Consider the following 22637-nt stretch of genomic DNA (forward strand, 5'->3'; position numbering starts at 1 on the left):
AGGTGGCTAACAAACACATGAAAAGATGCTCAACATCACTCATTATCAGAAAATGCATATCAAAACCACAATGAGGTACCATCTCACGCCAGTCAGAATGTCTGCCATCAAAAAGTCTACAAGCAATAAATGCTGGAGAGGGTGTGGAGAAAAGGGAACCCTCTTACACTGTCAGTGGGAATGCAAACTAGTACAGCCACTATGGAGAACAGTGTGGAAATTGCTTAAAAAACTGGAACTAGAACTGCCATACAACCCAGCAATCCCACTGCTGGGCACACACACCGAGGAAACCAGAACTGAAAGAGACACATGTACCCCAGTGTTCATAGCAGCACTGTCTACAACAGCTGGGACATGGAAGCAAGCTAGATGTCCATTGGCAGACAAATGGATAAGAAAGCAGTGGTACATATACACAATGGAGTATTACTCAGCTATAAAAAAGAGCACATTCGAGTAAGTTCTAATGAGGTGGATGAAACTGGAGCCTATTATACAGAGTGAAGTAAGTCAGAGAGAGAAACACCAATGTAGTATGTTAACACATATATATGGAATTTAGAAAGATGGTAATGATGACCCTATACGCAAGACAGCAAAAGAGACACAGACGTAAAGAACAGACTTTTAGACTATGTGGGAGAAGGCAAGGGTGGGATGATTTGAGAGAATAGCATTGAAACATGTATATTTCCATACGTAAAATAGATGACCAGTGCAAATTTGATGTATGAAGCAGGGCACTCAAAGCCAGTGGTCTGGGACAACCTAGAGGGATGGGGTGAGGAGGGAAATATGAAGGGGGTTCAGGATGGGGGGACACATGTATACCTGCAGCTGATTCATGTTGATATATGGCAAAAACCACCACAATAGTGTATTTAGCCTTCAATTAAAATAAATAAATTCATCTTTAAAAAAGTAAATAATAGCACTTCCTTCAGTTCAGTTCAGGCACTTGGTCATGTCTGACTCTTTGCAACCCCATGGACTGCAGCACACCAGGCTTCCCTGTCCATCACTAATTTTTGGAGCTTGCTCAAACCCATGTCCATTGAGCCGGTGTGATGCCATCCAACCATCTCATCCTCTGTTGTCCTCTTCTCCTCCTGCCTTCAATCTTTCCCAGCATCAGGATGTTTTCCGACGAATCAGTTCTTCATATCACGAGTCCAAAGTATTGGAGTTTCAGCTTCAGCATCAGTTCTTCCAATGAATATTCAGGACTGATTTCCTGAATAAGGCACTTCCTTATGATTAAACTCAAGTTCATAAAGAAAAACAACAAAATACAACACAATCAACCTTAGTGAGAAAAGCCAGAAACCAAGTGAATGGTAAGCTTCTCCTCACTTTTAAGACTTCCATTTCCAAGTTCAATCATTGGCAGTTCTTCACCTCTGATTCCCTCAGGTGACCTGCTTCCTTTGTAGAGCCACAGTATGGAGGCTTTTAGTTGACCAGATGTTTTAATACTGTCAAAATACCATATGGCCTATGTCATCCTTTGTGAAGGACTGTGGAGTATATTCAGTCTCTGACAAATGAGTTTGCACTGCAATAAGATCTCCTACTGAGGTGGGGGAAGAAAGAGACTTTTTTTTTTTTGTAGGACTGGGAAAAGGATTTTCATACATGGTGCTTTACTAATTTTTTTTCTGTTAAAGTATATTCTCAGCAATAGGATTTAACTTCCCATTGTTTAGGGGGGCTTTCAGCAACTTTTTCATAAGTAACTCCCAGCAATTCCTTATAATGTAAAGATGAAAGTTCATACTGACTCTATACACATACACTGGAACAAATCTCCTCACCCCTCTAAACTATAATGTAGAATCCAAACCTCAAACACTGCATCATTTTCTTCCTGCTACTATGGCTCAGAGATGAGTAAAGGTTGACTTCAGCTTTTTATCTGAGAGCTGATTCCTTCTTTCTCATCTCAGTTTCGTTGGTACCTCATACGGAGGCAGCAAATCAAGTGTGATTACATCTCAGCCTTCCTGAGGCATTTGGGAGTTCACCATGAGTCAGGGGAAAAACTCAGCAGCACTGCCGAGAACAAAAGCCAGAGGAACGGGGCCAGCACCAGCAGAGATAAATCAGCACGCCAGAATGGGGGCCAGTGCCAGGGTAAGCAGCTGTGCAGAGCTAGAACCCTGCGGCATTAGAAGAATAGACCACAGTAGAAGGCCAGCAGCCAAACTGGAAGTGCAGAGGATTGGAGAGAGCAGGCTCACTTTACCAGATGACCAAATCGGATCAGATCAAAGAGTGCGATAGAATTGTTTTGTTCGACCTGAAGCACCCTTCAGAAACAGAGCCAGGGCTACACGCTGAGGCCAGTGGCACACTAAAGAGTGGTCCCCAGGGAATCCATCCTCAAGAGTGAATGAGGAGGCAGTTTTAGAGACTCTCCTGGAAGACCATATTGAAATAACCACAGCTAAACACTGTAAACCGCCCATGCTACTGCCTCTCTAAATGTTAAGAGAGCACACAGTCCCAGCACCTGCCGTCAAGAAGCAGAATTGCAGTCCTCTGTTTCTAGCCCTCAGAACAGGACACAGTAGGCCAGAAATGAAGATAGGAAGAGGTAACGGGTGGGGGCATGAAATTTTTATATCATCTTATGTGAGAAATGTCCCAAATGTAGGTCCAATCAAGATTTTTTTTTTTTTCCCTAAAAAGGTGAGCACCTTATAACTGAAATAACCTCTAGCTATGGAAAGATATTTCTCTTTACCTCCCTTTGTCCTGATTATCTAAGGAAATACATTTAAAAATATAAAAGAGATTACAATTTTTATTTAAGGTGTGAACTATTATGGTTGGGATGTGTCCTGCACTCTCCAAGAGCAATGATTGCAGTGAATGTAATATAATTGGAGATGAAAACCCTGTTAATTCATTCCAAGGTAAAAGTAGCTAACAACATGATGGAAACATGTAAGTTAACTCATTTTGATGCCGCCCTATCATCTAGATGCTCTTTCTATTAAAGTAGGCTTAAGGAAATGATGTAAAAATGTATTTGCTAATTGTGTTATTTTGCCTCAAATTTTCTTTGTTAAGTACTACTAAGAGCTAAAGAATACAAAAATGTACCACATTAAGTAAAGGTATCACATTACTTGCTTCAAACTTAACTTTATTATTCTCATATCATTGTCTAAGTAAAAAAAGAGACACAGAACAAGATGCTATTCTATGATATCTCAGAATAATCACAAAACATCTAATTTGCCTCTTGTGTTGAAACCAAGAAAGATATGTTTGGCATTTTTCTAGTTCCCTTAAAATATCATTATCATATAACAATCTTATTCAAGACCCATGATGGCCTTAAAGTCCATGATAACTAATCTTGAGAAAAACTCTATTTTTGAATTTATTATTTTAGGATATATTTCATATACATATATGTATATGTGTATATATATATTGTATATTAATATATGTATATACATTATTTTATATAATTAAAACTACATTTATACATAATTAAAATATGTAATTATATATTCTATATATGTTAATATATGTATATATACATAATGATACTCTCATAGTGCCAGGTATTCTTTTAAATGCTTCTAAGCCTCAAACTCATTGTAATAACATTATGAAATAGGTACTGTTACTGTCAACTTTATTTTACATATAAATAAACTGAGAAATAGAGTATCTACATAAGTCATCCAAGGTCACACAGTGGGGAATCCAGGCAGTTTAACTCCAGAGATCCTGCAGAGATTTGTGCAGTTTGGATTTTGCTGATTGAATCTCCAAAGAACCTTTCCTTTCTAGTTAATAAAAACACCTTGAAGTAATTTTACTTTGGCTTCACATATTTTATTGTTATCCATATTTTATCCATATTTTATTGTATTTAATTTGATATTGATTTTGAACTCTCAGTTATTATTATTATCATCTTCCTAATATCATCATCATCATGTATAGCCAATGCTTATTTAGATTTACTCAAATGTATACCAGTATCTTATGCAGAGTACATCATGAGAAATGCTGGACTGGAAGAAACACAAACTGGAATCAAGATTGCCGGGAGAAACATCAATAACCTCAGATATGCAGATGACACCACTCTTATGGCAGAAAGTGAAGAGGAACTCAAAAGCCTCTTGATGAAACTGAAAGTGGAGAGTGGAAAAGTTGGCTTAAAGCTCAACATTCAGAAAACTAAGATCATGGCATCCGGTCCCATCACTTCATGGGAAATAGATGGGGAAACAGTGGAAAGAAACAGTATCAGACTTTATTTTTCTGGGCTCCAAAATAGCTACAGATGGTGACTACAGCCATGAAATTAAAAGACGCTTACTCCTTGGAAGGAAAGTTATGACCAACCTAGATAGCATATTCAAAAGCAGAGACATTACTTTGCCAACAAAGGTCCGTTTAGTCAAGGCTATGGTTTTTCCTGTGGTCATGTATGGATGTGAGAGTTGGACTGTGAAGAAGGCTGAGCACCGAAGAATTGATGCTTTTGAACTGTGGTGTTGGAGAAGACTCTTCAGAGTCCCTTGGACTGCAAGGAGATCCAACCAGTCCATTCCGAAGGAGATCAGCCCTGGGATTTCTTTGGAAGGAATGATGCTAAAGCTGAAACTCCAGTACTTTGGCCACCTCATGTGAAGAGTTGACTCATTGGAAAAGACTCTGATGCTGGGAGGGATTGGGGGCAGGAGGAGAAGGGGACGCCAGAGGATGAGATGGCTGGATGGCATCACTGACTGGATGGACGTGAGTCTGAGTGAACTCTGGGAGTTGGTGATGGACAGGGAGGCCTGGAGTGCTGCGATTTATGGGATCACAAAGAGTTGGACACGACTGAGTGACTGATCTGATCTGATCTGATACCAGTATCTCTGCTAGCTATTGCTACTTCCTTCTCTAGCTTTCCTCCTAGGAGTGGATTTCTTTCTTTGGAAAATGCAAATTTTACATGTTCTTTCACCAAGATTCTGAGGACTGTATATTCTTTCTGTGTTTGTCTTCTACTTTTTTTATTCTCTTTTGTCTCTGAATAATAGTTGTGCTGGGTATAAAACTCTGAGTTAGGAATATTGTCTCTCACCTCTTTAAAAATATATCATACCACTATGTTTATTTCTATTGTTATTTTTGAGATGCCTATGTCCTTGCTGCCATTAATTTGTAGGTATTGAATTTACTCTTTCATTGCTTTTAAGATTTTTTAAATATATTCTTTAGTTTACTAACACAAGAAATGTCACATGCAACTTTTTTCTATTTTCTTTCTCCTTTGGGTCCCAAGAAGTGTTGTTCTTGTTAACAGTTAAATAAAGGATTTAGGAATTAATAAGCATTAACCTTGGACTGCAAGAAGATCCAACCAGTCCACCCTAAAGGAGATCAGTCCTGGGTGTTCATTGGAAGGACTGATGCTGAAGCTGAAACTCCAATACTTTGGCCACCTCATGTGAAGAGTTGACTCATTGGAAAAGACCCTGATGCTGGGAGGAATTGGGGGCAGGAGGAGAAGGGGATGACAGCGGATGAGATGGCTGGATTGCATCACCGGCTTGATGGACATGAGTTTGGGTGAACTCTGGGAACTGGTGATGGACAGGGAGGCCTGGCTGTGTTGTGATTCATGGGGTCACAAAGAGTAGGACACAACTGAGCAACTGAACTGAATAAACATTTGACGTTTTTCTCCATGAATTTTTGTCATTTCAACCACCATGTAAATATCATATTAAAATTCTTAAAGAGAAGGGACTTATTTTTACATCTTTCATATCACCTTTTATAAAACAGAGCTCTGCACCCAGTGAAAGTGCTTCATTAATGATTTGGATTTACCCTTACTTCTTGTTTGACCTAATTTTTTCAGAGTCAATTGTTGATATTATGTTAACATCTCCAACATTTTCTTCCTTTCCTTTCTCTCAGCCCTAAGACAAGGCACTGAAACCAATGATTAAATAAAGGCAAACTCCCAGGGCTTATAGTTGAGATTCAAGTAAAAACTGCTACTGCTCTCTGGTTTTCAGTTATATTGTATATAATCAATCAGATCAAATTATCTAGTTGAAAACTACCTCAAGTTCATCTAAAAGGCCAGGTTAATAACATACAGTTTTATAGAAATATCTTTTCATTCTAAATAATCCTAAAGTCCATCTCAGATCTCTTCTATAAAAGTGAATTCTCAAAAAGATATAAATACTTTAAGTGGCAACATGTCTGTACCCAATAAAGCACAAGATAATACCAAAGTTTTCTCCTGCATAAGATTTAAAACTTAGTGAGCACTATTGAATTATGACCTTATTGGGATAGGGATTTGAAAACAGAGCATCAATATGAGGCACTATGGAAATAATCCATCTAGACAGATTTAGGGAGAGTGTAATGATTTATCAGATATTACATGCAAGCAAGGCGATTCATTCTGTTATCTTATTTAAATTTTTCCAAGAAATTTTCTGCATGTCTATATGGTTTTCTTCAAGAAACTGATATATACAAGAAAAATTATAAGGTCAGATTTTTTTTCCTATTTTAAAGTACTTTTTAACAAAAACTATAAAAATTATACTGAATGTAGTAACACATTTTGTATTAGGCATAGTAAGGGATAACTCTTCTTGGTTACAAAGGCAAAAGGGCTTCCATTTGCATTCCTCCTAAATGAGAATAAAGAATTAAAGAAATTATTTATGAGACAACTTTGGAAAGAATTATCTAATTACAGAACAAAGACAAAATAAATTTCAGGAACCCTTTAACAGTCTAATAATTTTAAGATTCAGGGATATGTGCTGAATTATCTAAAAATATTCTAATATAGAAAAGATGAGTCAAATAAGAGATGGCCTATTTTTTTAGAAACATCTTCTAACAGGGAATATCTAGCAGTTTTCCCAAGATAGCATTCCACCCTCAGACCTGGAATGATTCTCCAAAGATCATCTAATTTGGTCAACCCAATATGATCCTAGATCCATGGGAGAAATTTGCATAGGACAAAAATCAAGCTATGTACAAACCAAATTTTTCTTTAAAAAAATCAGAATACATCACATGTCCTTGTGTGACTATTTCTGATGCATGGACAAGTAATTATGAATGAGAAAATATAAATAAAACATTTCTGAATCCACTGGGATGACTGTCACAATCAACTGACACCAAAAGTATAACTTCATAATGCAGGGGTGTATATAGTCAAAGCTGTGGTTTTTCCAGTAGTCATGTATGTTGTAAGAGTTGGACCATAAAGAAAGCTGAGCATTGAAGAACTGATGCTTTTGAACTGTGGTGTTGGAGAAGACTCTTGAGAGTCCCTTGGACTGCAAGGAGATCAAACCAGTCAATCCTAAAGGAAATCAGCCCTGAATATTCATTGGAAGGACTGACGTTGAAGCTGAAGTGCCAACACTTTGGCCACTTGATGTGAAGAACTGACTCATTAGTAAAAAGACCCTGATGCTGGGAAAGATTGAAGGCAGGAGAAGAAGGGGACAAAAGAGGATGAGATGGTTGGATGGCATCACCAACTCGATGGACATGAGTTTGAGCAAGCTCTGGGAGATGGTGATGGACAGGAAAGCCTGGTGTGCTGCAGTGCATGGGGTTGCAAAGAGTTGTACATGACTGAGTGACTGAACTGAACTGAATGCAGGGGAATTTTTGGAACCTTAAAAAAGGTAAATGATGGATATCTTTTTTTCCCACCTTCTCTGCTTCTTTCAAGCATGTTTACATCCACAATGATTACTTAAATGTGAATTTATACCTATCTTTGTTTTTAGCTATATTCCTAGAATATGGCCTGGCATACAGTAAATGTTCAAAAATGTCTAATAAATGAATGAATACTAATTGAATATCTAAATCCCCTGGCACTAGATATTAATGTGTTTTGAATAATCAGCATTTTTAAAAGTTATAAGGAGATTGTTAAAAAGATAGCCCTGTTGTCCTCATTTTTGGCAATCAGCTATGTTTTAGCACACAAAAAATTTTGTATGTGTGTTTGGAGAAAGGCTGCTCAGACTTTTCACAATTTATTGCTTTTTTCATGCTGAGAGAGACTTATTGTGAAACATGTTCACTTTTTGGTGCTTTGGATCCTGTCTGCTCCTGGGTGCCAATTACACCCTGGCGGGAGCCCGAAGATCTCCCTGGAGCAGCTAGTGTCAGCATCCCATAAAATATGCTCCTGAAATGGATCGTTCTTCTACATGCAGTAGAGGCTTAGCTAAAATAAAGAAAGGACAAAGCTATGACATCCAAAAATAAAATCAAAGGGGATCAAGTTAGGGTTATTTATATATACTGATGCTGAGCTAAGTCTAAACACCTCACAGCTGTTCAAAACTTGAGAAGAAGAAATCAACTATATCACTAACATCTACTTGGCTGGAGGGTGGTGCTAAGGCCAGGTATCTCTTCCATCTACCACTAGCAGCCTCTGCTACAACAATTCTGCCTCAAGTCAGTTTAAAGTTGTAGTTAAGAAAGTTAAATCTGATTTCAAAAATTGTGGGTCCAAGCTGTGCAACTTCTTGGCTCTGTGACCTTGGCAAGCTATTTCATCTCTTCCATCCCTGGCTTTCCATTCACACAAAGGAAAAAATAACAGTTCTTTCATTCTAGAGTATGGTGAGGATTTGATGAAATAATCCATGTGCGGCACTCAGCCTCGCTTCTTGTTCATACATTCTCAATAAGCATTTACAATTACTCTCATTACTGTAAGAATGTAAAATAGTCCCATGGTTATTATATCTGAAGTCTCTTTCTAACTCCAGTTGAACCTTGAAGGATAGAATGTAGGGAGTAAAATTCTTAGACAGGCACCCCATTTTCCTCTCCCAAAACCCACATGTCAGTATGACTCAAGGTTGAGTCATCCTCCCAGACTTGATGCTGTCTCCATATTCCTAGTTCTTCTTCATGATAGTCAGACTTAAGATCCAATGATCCCAGAATGAAAATTGATCCCTTATGACATCAGTAAGGAATTGTTCTCTCTGGGTTCATATTGCCCAGAGGGTAGAGGATACCATTATCTTGCTTTGTACTATGATCCTCTTCTCAGTCTAAAGCTCAGTTCAGACCTCAGCCTAAATCCTGAACCTCTTTGATCCCAGAAAATCCATGTTTCATGCCCACTTTGCGATGCCTTCTAGTCCTTTTATCTATTACCACCTATTCCCCTTGATCCTCCTATTTTCACCCTTTTTATGTCTTTCTCCCTCTCCAAAGTGTTCTCATTCTTTTCTAACATCATTATTTAACAGTCCCACAAAAATAATACTGCAAAAACTATCTATAAAAACCACTGGGCAGTAACCATTAACTTGGCATTCATTGATGAACCCCAGGAGTGCTTTAAAAGTGTATGCAAAAATAGTATGTATACTTGCGTGCATGTGTGTACGAGTGTGTGTGTGAGAGAAGGAGACAGAGAAGGTGGGGAGAGAAGTGGTGGCGCGTGCATGTGCATGTGCATACACACTTGTTTTGCTAAGGACAGAATCCCTGCAGATGGTGACTGCAGCCATGAAATTAAGACGCGTACTCCTTGGAAGGAAAGTTATGACCAACCTAGATAGCATATTCAAAAGCAGAGACATCACTTTGCCAACAAAGGTCTGTCTAGTCAAGGCTATGGTTTTTCCTGTGGTCATGTTATGGATGTGAGAGTTGGACTGTGAAGAAAGCTGAGTGCCAAAGAATTGATGCTTTTGAACTGTGGTGTTGGAGAAGACTCTTCAGAGTCTCTTGGACTGCAAGGAGATCCAACCAGTCCATTCTGAAGCAGATCAGCCCTGGGATTTCTTTGGAAGGAATGATGCTAAAGCTGAAACTCCAGTACTTTGGCCACCTCATGCGAAGAGTTGACTCATTGGAAAAGACTCTGATGCTGGGAGGGATTGGAGGCAGGAGGAAAAGGGGACACCAGAGGATGAGATGGCTGGATGGCATCACTGACTGGATGGACGTGAGTCTGAGTGAACTCTGGGAGTTGGTGATGGACAGGGAGGCCTGGCGTGCTGCGATTCATGGGGTTGCAAAGAGTCGGACACGACTGAGTGACTGAACTGAACTGAACTGAACTGAAGGACAGAATACATTGTTTTTTCAGATTCTCAAAAACTTTCTGATATTGAAAATGTTAAGGACCTCTGCTAAAATGATCAAAGATGATAGAATTGTTTTAATGTGTATTAACCATTATATATCAAGAGATTAAAAATATTAAGATGATGAATTCTCAACAAATATTTATTTTGCTAAATGCTAAGGAAATAAGTAGATTGAAGCCTTTGCCTTCAAGAAGTTCACATTCCATCTAGAAGAACAATGAATTTTTATTTTTTATTTTTTTAATTTTAAATTTAAATTTATTTAATTAGAGGCTAATTACTTTACAATATTGTATTGGTTTTGCCATACATCAACATGAATGAGGTGGATGAAACTGGAGCCAATTATACAGAGTGAAGTAAGCCAGAAAGAAAAACACCAATACAGTATACTAACGCATATATATGGAATTTAGAAAGATGGTAACGATAACCCTGTATGCGAGACAGCAAAAGAGACACTGATGTATAGAACAGTCTTTTGGACTCTGTGGGAGAGGAGTGGGGTGGGGGGGATGAGTTGGGAGAATGGCACTGAAACATGTATAGTATCATATAAGAAACAATGAATTTTTAAAATGAGAGTATTTTGTTTTGCTAGTCATTTTTGTTGTGTCTTATGTTAATAAAGAGTCTATGTGTAGTTAACAAAAAAAGCTGAGAAAGATTGGAGGATGGGGTAGAACAATGTTGCACAAGTCATATCCAACATAGAGGAACAGGAAATAAGGTACTCTTAAGAATAAGGCAATTTTAGAGAAAATATGAGTCTGGGGTTAGAAAAATTGTTGAAGTCATCACTAAATAAACAGTGAAGAAGTAGACAACTAGAGATGTGGGACTGAGCTGAACTTAGTGGACACAGGTAAGTGTCAGCCTGCTATAAACAGGGTAAAAACTATAGTCTCAGAGGTTTAAACCCAGTCAAAACAAATGGGTGGTCAAGATGTAGAGCCTGGGTGGTCAAAGAGTGGACAGAATAGGTCAAAGGAGAGTCTCCTTCAACTACAGAAGACCTGACTGAGCATATTTGTTCAAAGAGGATGAGTTACCAGCCACAAGTTTCTTCTTTTTGTCTTAAGAGTAGCACTCTGGTCATTGTTGTACAAGGAAGTGCATATACTGTTCTGAGTACAACTGTTCTAGGGAGCTGTGAAGACTATTGAAAAACTGTCCCTACCACTTGTTTCAAGGCTTGGTAACCAACTATAATGCATTACAAAGCAAAACAAAAAGCACTAACAACTGCAATCCCCAGTGAGCCCACAGAAACAGTCTATAATAAGAAGTCATTCAGCAGCATGGTTTCCTAAATATAAGGATACAGAAGTGTGGAAAATTGTACAAAGACAAAAAGAATTACTGGGTTCTAATCACTCAGTCTACTGTCGATACATTTTTTGGAGATCAAGAATTAAGGAATAGTCAAAAGTCGTTTAGTGAGATAAAATTTGGGGGACAGTGAGAAAAATAATTGTTGACTGCTGGCTTAGTTTTATTAGAACCAGACCACCATACTGGATACTGCAGCGTTTCTGCTTGTGGCTAGAGGTCTGGGTATAGTTGTTGGAATCTGCCACTGTTTTTGTGTGCCTTGAAGTTTCTTCCAATTTCTAAATATATTAAGAGAGCACATGGCCTTCAAAGGAGACCTACTCTGACCCCAGTGACTACAGCTTCTATTTGTTAAAGCAGTTTAGAAAAACAGTATTCTGATATGTTCACATTGGTAAATATCCTCTGCCCATACTCAAGAAAAACAAACAAACTAAAATGTGAAAAAATTTTCCCAGATCTCTATGGAAAACAAATCATTGTTTTGATGTATTCAGGTAACATACATGATGTCAGAGGTGAAAGTATGGTATAAGTAGTAGCTGAAGAAGTTATTCTGGCTATAATCATAACAGAAAAATTCTAAGTGATTTATTTAAGCCAATTATAAAATTTCATATAACTCTATGAAAACATATGTAGGTGGAAAATAAAAGGGAATAGCAAACCGGATAGATAGATAGATAGATGTGAGGTAGTCTATAGTTCCCTTTAATGTTGCAAAATAGGTTTGATAATTGAAAAATACATTTAAAAAAAAGAAAGCAATTTAAGGATAAATTTTAAGGATTTTATTAAGGATAAATCTTAAGGATTTTATTAAGGATAAATTTTCCATTGGCCTAAATGAATGAAATCTCCATTTTACTTATGCAGTTGAAACTTTAAATCAAGGTTTGTTTTTCAATATTCTAATGGATGTAAATGACTGAGCACTCACTGTTCTTTAAACAATTAAATGGAGATTCTTGAGTAATGACATCATATAAATAACTCCTGAACATAACCCAAAGCCTATAGGCTTATAAAGTAAATAAACAAACTAATAATCATTATGTTTCACCTCTCACCATTGCCTCATCGTAACACACCTCATGTCAGCTAAGGCTCATAGAAGGGCATTATGAAAATAGAGTATGCTCAGAATAGCTTCAGAACACTTTATGACAACCAGTGAGGGAAAATTAGAAATCAAGCCAAATAATGCTAAGATCAGTACCTCTGAGCTGTGGATACAAGTTAGCTGTTCTTGGCAAGCCTTCATGGCCATGACTTTATGGTACCCACTGGAGAGGAATGTGAAATGTCCAAAAATGTTCCCATAGTAGCCTATGCCCAGAATGCATCTATTTTTAAAGAAAGGAACACCTCTCACTTAGCTCTGTATTCCATGAGACACACAGATTCCAAAGGTTGGAAAGATGAAAGGGTGAATTCAATACCTAAGTCCAGATGGAATTGTGCCTTCCCTGAGCTCAGAACAAACCAATCAATAAATAAAAGAATATAACAAGTTAAGTGATATTGACCTTACCACAGAAAAAGTCCTAAAGCACCCATCACCTTTATCTAAACTGGAATGCCAAAAACAAGTCATTTGCCTTAACTTGGCAATGGCACAGCTTCACAGGAATGGATGCTTGGTGTCAGAAATCACATCAAGTAATGGAATAACTCAGAGGCAGTAAACAGAGGGAGCAGAGGACCAGAGGGGTTTATTTGTGGACTCTCAGAGTCTGTCCAGTCACTCTCTGTGGGGTTTGGGGTTCCCTGGTTTCAAAGCCCAAGGGCAATGTTCTGTCCTTGAATGACATCCTGTTGCTCAGTGAACAGACAACCTGCATTCCTCTCTGACAATCAGCTGGAAGATTCAGACAATCTGTTCAGGCTAAAGCCAGGAAAGGCTGATACTTCTTTGATTTGCTTTGCCAAAGTGACTGAAGAGAATAGTGGCATGTAGTCAGTAGAAATAGTGCTTGAAAACATTCTAATTTAAAAAATTAAAGAATGGAATACAGGAGGAAAGTCTGTTGAGACTTCTATAACCAACATCTAAGGATATAATGAGTTTGGCTTCCCCCCCACCCCCAACTGCATTAACAAGAACTGAGTTATAATACATAGAGCTTTTGATTATCTATGTTATTGGAGTATGCTGCTACTGTTGCTAAGTCACTTCAGTCGTGTCCGACTCTGTGCGACCCCAGAGATGGCAGCCCACCAGGCTCCCCCGTCCCTGAGATTCTCCAGGCAAGAACACTGGAGTGGGTTGCCATTTCCTTCTCCAATGCATGAAAGGAAAAGTGAAAGTGAAGTCGCTCAGTCATGTCTGACCCTTTGCAATCCCACGGACTGCAGCCTACCAGGCCCCTCCATCCATGGGATTTTCCAGGCAAGAGTACTGGAGTGGGGTGCCATTGCCTTCTCCATGGTTTCTGCTAACTGAATATAAATTATCATTTTTAGAAGTTTAGATTATTCTCGGCAGCTCTCAGTGCAATTTACAGTTGGAAATTACAGTCTTTTTTGGTACCACTTTTTTTTTTTTCTAAGAGAAAAAAATACTGATTTTCTAAGAGTCATTTCATTCAACAGCCACCAAGGGTCATTGTTAATTGTTATCAATAAAGAAATTTTGGTATCATACGGTCTCTAGCGGTTTTATTTTTCAACTACGTAGTTTCATACCATCATCCTAACAGCACCCTGGTTTTTCTTTGGAAAACTATCTTTCGCAGTCTATGAGCAAACAGGGTGAGAAGATGGATCTTGATCTTGCCCCACTTTCCCTCCATACTTTTTTTTTCCAGTCTTATCCTCTTAAAGCCTGGCACAGTCAAGAATTATGTGGGTGATCAGAACTTGATTCATGGAATTCTCTCTATCAAGATGTTCAATTTTGAGCAGAGGAACTCAAAGACAGAATAAATAGTTTTCTTTCTCTTTTGGGTTGGACATTTTTTATTATTCTACTCTTCAATTCATCACTTGAAAACTCTACAACACCTCTTTTGTTTACTCAACACTTCCTTCTGGTGTTTACTCAACACTTCCTTCAGCTGCAAACGGTTAAGAGAGTAATATTTCTCAGCTTAAAGCACATTATCACCATTGGCCCAAGCACAATTTCTCCTTTATCCATTCATTCATTCCTTTATCCCTTCATTTTTACCATATAACTTTCTCTTTTCCCCTTCTTCTCTTAAACAACCATTCCAATGTGTATAATGTATCCCTGTCTAATTAGATTAATACTAACAAAATGTATTGTTTGTGCACGTTTTTAATTTACATAAATAAAATTGTTATATACATATATAATGTATATTTATGATTTATATACTCTTTACTCAGAATTATTTTAAATATCCATATAGCTATGTGTATATCTAAGCTGATGCTTTTGATATAAATAATGATCTTCTACTACATTTTACCCATTCATTCCCTAAGAGTAACTTCACCTTTCTGCTTCCATAATAATATTGAAATAAACATTCTTATGGGCCTGGGTTCTTTAGAATACATACTAAATAATAGGATAGGCATATGTTTTATTTGACAAAGCAGTAACTATCAACAAAATTGAGTGCATTGAACAAAATAAAGTCTCTGTCCTCATGAAGTTTATGTCCTTCAAGAGAAGACAACAAACAAATATATAACAGGAAATGAAAGGGAAAATAACTGGTTAAGAGTAACATATGCATGGAGAAGGCAATGGCATCCCACTCCAGTACTCTTGCCTGGAAAATCCCATGGACGGAGGAGCCTGGTGGGCTGCAGTCCATGGGGTCATGAAGAGTCGGACATGACTGAGCGACTTCACTTTCACTTTTCACTTTCATGCATTGGAGAAGGAAATGGCAACCCACTCCAGTGTTCTTGCCTGGAGAATCCCAGGGACGGGGGAGCCTGGTGGGCTTTCATCTATGGGGTCCCACGGAGTCGGATACGACTGAAGCAACTTAGCAGCAGCAGCAGCAGCAGCATATGCATGTATACACAAAGTCTAGCATTCATTCATACTAGGAGTTAGGTTAAAAATATAAATTTGAGATCCAGTCATGAAACTCTATAAAGTCACCTAGAAAGTTCATATCGATGAAGCATTGGCCTGGGGACAGAACTCTGAAGCACTTAAACATTTAGAGATTAAAAACATTAGAAGATGCCAACACAGGAAACCAAAAATGAACTGCAGGTAAGACAGAAGAAGAACCAAAAAGAAGTGGTGTCCCAAACCCATATTTTCTCCAAAAAAATCATAGTGTCATGTCGCTGTTTGGTCAAATGATATTAGAACTGAAGTTAACTGTTAGTCTAAAAATAAGGAGGCCATGATGATGTTGATAATACGGATATAGCTGTACTCAAACAGTGCAATAGGTTTATGAGAATAGTAAAGATAAATTGGAGACAGTCTTCTTTTCAACATCCTTTTGAGGAAACTTGCTATAAAGTACAAAAGAGAAATTGGGTCATGGCTGGAGAAAGATAAGTAGTGAAAAGAATTTTTATAAGATGGACAAAATTACAGCATGATTTTAGGCTGCTGTGAATGTCCAGTCAGGCTGGAGGAAAGATTAAAAATTTTGATGCAGGAATGATGAATTCTTAAATGTTATCCTTAAATTGGTGAGAAGGAATGACGTTTGTAATACAAGTAGCAAAGCAGCCCAAGACATGAAGGTAGGCCATTCATCCTTAGCAACAGGATGGAGCAAAGAATTTGGGGACATAGATGAAAGTAATGGGGGCAGAGAGAGGAGGAATTAGTGGGGTAAATATGGTGGTGGAAGAGAGTGGAACATCTTTTTCTTCTTTTTTTTTTCATCAATTGGCCTCATTTCAACTATCCAGCTTTCTCCCCCTTCACTCTTTGCCTCTTTTAATCTATCAACAAACTCTTGATGCTTCAGAATATGATCTGTCTGCACAGTATATTTTTCATGCTTCTATGTCTCCCATTTTTCTGCTTATATCATCCTCCCCAATCAGTCAGTTAGCAAACGTGCACTTATTTTTCAGTACAAGTCTTAGCTAAATTTCCCTGATGTATCCAGTAGCTTCGTTGCTGTGTTTGTGTGTGTTTTAAGATACTGTATGACTTTCCACTAGACTGTGCCTACAAAAATACCTGGGATAATGCACAGTCATTGTTTTATTCCAATCAGTTGCCAATACATACTAAAAGCCAGGCATTGTCCTAGTTCTTAGTATACAACCATGCACCGAAGATCCTGCTTTCAAAGCACACACACTCTAGTGGCTTTCATAGAAAACAAGTCTTCAATGAAGCATCATTCCACTTTAGTGATGTGCCAGCTTTAGAATTTAGGGCTTTCCTGATAACTCAGTTGGTAAAAAGTCCACCTGCAATGCAGGAGACCCTGGGTTGATCCCTGGGTCGGAAAGATTCGCTAGAGAAGGGATCGGCTACCCACTCCAGTATTCTTGGGCTTCCCTTGTGGCTCAGCTGGTAAAGAATCCACCTGCAATGCAGGAGACCTGGGTTCGCTCCCTGGGTTAAGAAGATCCCCTGGAGAAGGGAAAGGCTACCCACTCCAGTATTCTGGCCTAGAAGAATTCCATGGACTGTATAGTCCATGGGGTCACAAAGGGTTGGACACAACTGAGAGACTTCCATTTTCAACTTTAAAATTAACATTTGCTCATAATCAGTTTCATTTTACCCTCTATGGCCAAGATATAACATAACATGAAAAATGAGGTGCACTTTTTAAATTTGTTTTCTTATTTTCTTTTGCTTGTTTTTGCTATATAACCTAATCATAAATAATAACTTTTGTAATTTAACACCTCAAAAAATTATGACTTTTGAAAATGTGGGTTTGAAGACTGAAACATTAATTTTTTTAATGAAACAAAGATGAATATTTTTAATGATAAAAGGTAAAATTCACAAAAAAAGATAGACATCATAAACCATTGACACCTAACAACAAAGAAACAAAGATATATAAAGCAAAAATCAGAAGAAATATAAGGGAAAAGAAAAAAATATATAATCATAATGAGACATATTAACATTTCTCTGAGAATATTTTATCAAGTGCAAAAAAAATAAGAACAGGAACATCTTGAATGATATCATTAATAATCTAAATATAAGAGATTTCTATTTATATTAATTTACATTAATCTTATATCCTACAGAAATATATTTAAAATTTTGTACTTCATATGCTGTTATTAGATGTTCATAAACTGGCAACAAGATAAACATTACTAAATTTCAAAAAGTAGAATTTTTTGTGATTCAGTTATACATATACACACACATTTTTTTAATTAATTTCCATTAATGTTTATTACAAGATATTGACTATAGTTCCCTGTGCTATACAATAAACCTCTGTGGCTTGCTGCATATCTGTTTTTTAAATTAGAAGTTCAGCATTCTAATTTTTAAAAAACACTTTGTTTTGAGTTTTCTCTCCTTCAGGTTGCTATGCATTTTTAAGTCTGCCATTAAACTGACAATGGAAATTATAGGAGAGTTCATATTTCTTAGGACTAGCTGAAAATGAAAATGGACACATCTGGGTGCTGGCTGCTTTATCCTACTTTTTGTCTACAGGGGCCTAAACTTTTGGATAAGTTTGTTCATTTTAATTAGATTCATTATCCTTTCCAACACTGATTTATCATACACTGGTAGCCATTAATATTTGTAAGGTAATTGTCAAATCCAAAACTAGCATATGGATTCCCCTACCCTAAAAACAGACAATCTACTTTTTACTATCAACAGGATTATTTAAAACAGACTCAAGTCCACCACAACAGTAATCCATAATAACCAAGAAGGAAAATCTTACACCATCCCATTCTAAGTTACTGGAATCACTAACTCCATATTTCATTTTTGGAAGGCTATCCAAGATGCAAATTTGTTTTCCATTACCTGATATGGGTTTAAGAAATTAATGGAACCATCTTCAATATAGTTTACGTAATTTAAAATATTGGCTGCACATTGGTGCCAATTTTTTCCCCGAGTCCAGGAAAAATTTGAGTGAAGACTTTGGAACTGTCTATTAGTAAAGAAATGGTGAGACTTTAAGTAAGCATTGAGAACTGGTAAAATGAAAAACAAGTTTTAGATTTATAATAGTACTTTTTTCATTATCAACATGACATTTAGAAATACTTACCCTAAGAAGTATCTTGCCCTCCTTACTTTCAGGATTTTTAATTAAACATGCTGGGTTTTGACTCCTTTTTCTCAGAGGACAGCATTAGGTGTTGTCCCCTCTGAGATCAATAAGGGAGACAGGTTACCATGCAGACCCGTGCCATTCTCCTTTCCATTCAGGATTATTTTAAGGAAGGGAAGAGTCTATACCAATGTGTTTCAGCTAGGAGAATGAGGATCAGGACCCTGGTTGATGCACAGTTCCCATTCACTTAAATCTGCTAGTAAAAGAGAGAACTGTCATTCCTGTTCTCCCATCAGTCTTGCTCAGCAGCTAATCCCTACAGGTCTGAAGTCTTCCTGAACAAGCTCAAAGCATGGAGTCACCAAAAGGCCATTGCATGGAGAAGAAACAGAATGCCAGCCTTCCTTCCAATCCCGAATTCCTATCCTGCCTCCCTATAACACATACTTGTGTGTGTGCGTGTGTATGTGGGTTTGCGTGTGTGTGTGTGTATGTGGGTTTGTGTGTGTGTGTGTGTGTGTGTGTGTGTGTGTTAGTCACTCAGTCATATCCAACTCTTTTTCGACTCCATAGACTGTAGCCCACCAGGCTCCTCTGTCCATGGAATTCTCCAGGCAAGAATACTGGAGTAGGTTGCCATGCCCTCCTCCAGGGGATCTTCCCAACCCAGGGACTGAACCCAGGTCTCCTGCATTGCAGGCGGATTCTTTACTGTCTCAGCCACCAGGGAAGCCCAGGAATACTGGAGTGGGTTGTCTATCCCTTCTCCAGGGGATCTTCCTAACCCAGGAATCAAACCAGGGTCTTCTGCATTGCAAGCAGATTCTTTACCAGCTGAGCCACCAAGGAAGCCCCTATCAATACCTACTGATCAGCAATTAGCTTGAATTCCCTATTGGCTCAGCATTTTGAAACTTTGAACTAGTGAAGGGCAACTAGTTGATCAAAGTGATAAACCAGTTCCATAGTTTGGCTGAGCTGTTTATAGAACTAAGATGATTTTTAAAGGCCTGTCAAAAAACAGCTTTATCAAAACCATACAGGATCCATTAAGCCAATTTGGGGTTGACTTGAGAACTATATTTCTTTTAAAAAAATGGGTTTGCATGAGGTTGTTTCCTGCAACCAAAATCTAGGAATAAACAAAATCATCTTTGTCAAGATATTTTTTATTTTAATAACATCTGGGTCCCCTGTTATCATTACATATATTTTATTAAGCATTTTGAAATCATTTTTCCAAGTCATGAATCCCAAATCATCCATTTCCTAGAGCTGTTTGCTTCAAACATTTCATTGAATTATAAAATGTGAACAGAACAATGCACATGCCATGTGCACCACTGGATGAACTGTTACAAGTAGAACCTAGCCATGTAACCAAGCGCCCAGATGACAAGCAGAAATTCTCACCATCCTAGAGCCACTCACTCGCTTCCTCATGTATAATGGCATCCTGACGGCTAACAGCAGAGACTAGTTCTGGTTTTGTACCATAGAGATTTTTTCATATGTAGATACAATAAAGCATCATCATCTGTTATATTCAAGCTAAATGGTATGTAGTATTATAATTCAATTTCATTTTAATAATGGGTACAAGTAGGAAACGGCTTTAATAATGGGTTTAATAATGGGTTTAATAAAGGGCGTTAATAATGGGTACAAGTAGTAAAGGGCTTCCCAGGTGGCACTAACGGTAAAGAACCTGCCAGCTAATGAGACGAAAGACAGGCAGGTTCAAATCCTGGGTCGGGAAGATCCCCTGGAGGAGGAAATGGCAGCCCATTTCAGTATTCCTGCCTGGAGAATCCCATGGACAGAGGAGCCTGGCACGTACCAGGCCATGAGATTGCAAAGAGTCGGACACAATTGAAATAACTTAGCACACATGCAGGAAATAAGGAAATCAGTATATCTACTCCAGGAAATTCTCAATTTCCTCCAAAATATTTTATTTCTAGAGCTGCCTTGTGTGATTTTCTTCACTTACCAAGACATACGTAACTGATGTTTATTTGTTTCCACATCATAGACTTGGACTTCTTTCTAAGAATCAAATACTCTTAGGCTTCTGTTTTGAAAGACTGAATTCTGAACTGCCTGTAAGCTGATGGTAATGATAATCAATGTTTCAGGAACTGGAGCCAAAATGAAATACACCTGCAATGTCCTATTGGATATGGTGGGGAGGGTTCTGTTTCTTTTTCTCTTTCCAGCTGCTCTGCTTTCGACCCTTCTTCTCAGCATCAGTTTTCTCCTGTTCTGATTTCCTATTGGGATCCAGCCAGGCTTCATCATTCCCGCCTGCACGACAATCTACCCTAGACCTTGTAATCAGCTGCTCCACTGTGACTCCTCTGATCTTAACCTCAGGCTCAGGAGACCTTTGGGTTAGAAAACCGTGCTTCATTTCCATACTTTTTCTCTCATTTCCCTCCACCTTTCACATAGCCCTGAATGAATATTAACAATGACATTTTCTTACTCAGAGATGTTTAGATATGGAAAGAGAACTTCTCTTATTTGGTTTAATCAGAAACAAGAATAAGAAGACTTGGGAAAACTGAAAGTTGTGCATTTTCATAAAGTGGTTCTAACAGCTGGCTTTGAGGCACTGGTAAATTGTCATTGTCTCAAAAAGTGCATTACCTTTCATAATAAATATTATGTTCAGTAAATATACAGATTGGACTGTCACAAATGTATCATAAGTTCATAACTGCTAATGGCACAGATTCATACAAATGTAATTAAAATTAAGTTTATGATAAATTAATTTAATTAATAATAAACAAATATTTTACAATACTTTAATGTTTGCCCTTTGTACAGCCCCAGGTTACCTTTCTCATTATATTCTATGTTGTAATAAGAATATATTTTGTACTGTGCCCATCTAAATCTAGGATACTGGTCACAAGTTAAATCTGAAAAGATACTATAATTAAATCATTTTACGGACCTCCACCCAGTACTGTTAGAAAAAATAAACATTCCCTACTGACATTGGAAGTATAGGCTAAAATGGAAGAGTTTATAAACTGGGTCAATTATTATTAAATATCAACACAATATCATTAAAAGTAAATAAATAACATTATAACTCTATTCTTCTAATGAGTACCACTTAACTAGTGGGAAACCCTTGTAGGTCTACATGCAGCCATTTTACTTAAAGCTAATATGTGGTCTACAAAATAACATGTAAGAAATCCAAATTGAGCCTGGTTTAGGATTCACATCAAAATCCACTGGGGCTGAAAACATGCATTTTCTTCCTTCAATTCACTAAATTAGAGAAGTTTATATTCTGGGCAATTTCAGAATCGTAGAAACCTAACACTAACATTTCTGGATGCTGTCATCCACAGTTCTTAAGAAAAATAAAACCAGGAACTCCACTGATTGAACAATAGCTATGTATATTCCTACAGAACCTATCTAAATAATCTCCTATGATTGGAAGATGTCCTGTATAAATAAAAAGCTTTCTGGAGAAAAAATTAAATAAATTCCCATTGCAATAGCTGGCAGTACAATCCATCATGTGCTGGTTTTAAATTAAATTCAAACTTACTCCTAGCTGTCCTAGGGTCTTCATTACTTAAAACTAGTAATCACTTCAAGAGAAATCAAATCCACACTAGGAAGTTCACTCCAACTCTCATCCTTTGGGTGTTGGTCAATACCTTTCAATTTTAATGTTTAGACTGCTAAAGACAAATCTAGTTTTCTGGTTTATAGAACTACTTCTCCATTTTCCTAGTCTGGCATCTAGGATATCAACTCTAAGTAAATGACAGTTTTACTTCACTCCAGAGTACTATGAACCATGTGAAATTTTCAGAAATTCTGTCTTGACTGTAACATATGCTATGTTGAGGGTATGCAACTCATCTGGCCAAAAGAAGTATAGTAAAGTCACGCTAGCTTATTATTTATTTAGCAGAGATAG

General features: G+C 37.6%; 1 protein-coding gene across 41 annotated transcripts in view; it reads right to left on the reverse strand.

Moving 5' to 3' along the window:
• Positions 1-22637, reverse strand: part of DKK2 (dickkopf WNT signaling pathway inhibitor 2) — a 583019-nt gene that overhangs the window by 307702 nt on the left and 252680 nt on the right. Inside the window, exon 4 of one of the 41 annotated variants that reach the window (XR_008716843.1) lies at positions 6593-6686. The exons of 39 other annotated variants lie outside the window; for them this stretch is intronic. The gene's annotated coding sequence lies outside the window, so the exon portion shown is untranslated. Of the gene's footprint in view, positions 1-6592; positions 6687-8242; positions 8264-22637 lie in introns of those variants that run through there. One more of the 41 variants, XR_008716844.1, reaches the window with a different exon arrangement.

Source organism: Bubalus kerabau, chromosome 7 (genome assembly GCF_029407905.1).
Source record: "Bubalus kerabau isolate K-KA32 ecotype Philippines breed swamp buffalo chromosome 7, PCC_UOA_SB_1v2, whole genome shotgun sequence".
NCBI lineage: Eukaryota > Metazoa > Chordata > Mammalia > Artiodactyla > Bovidae > Bubalus > Bubalus kerabau.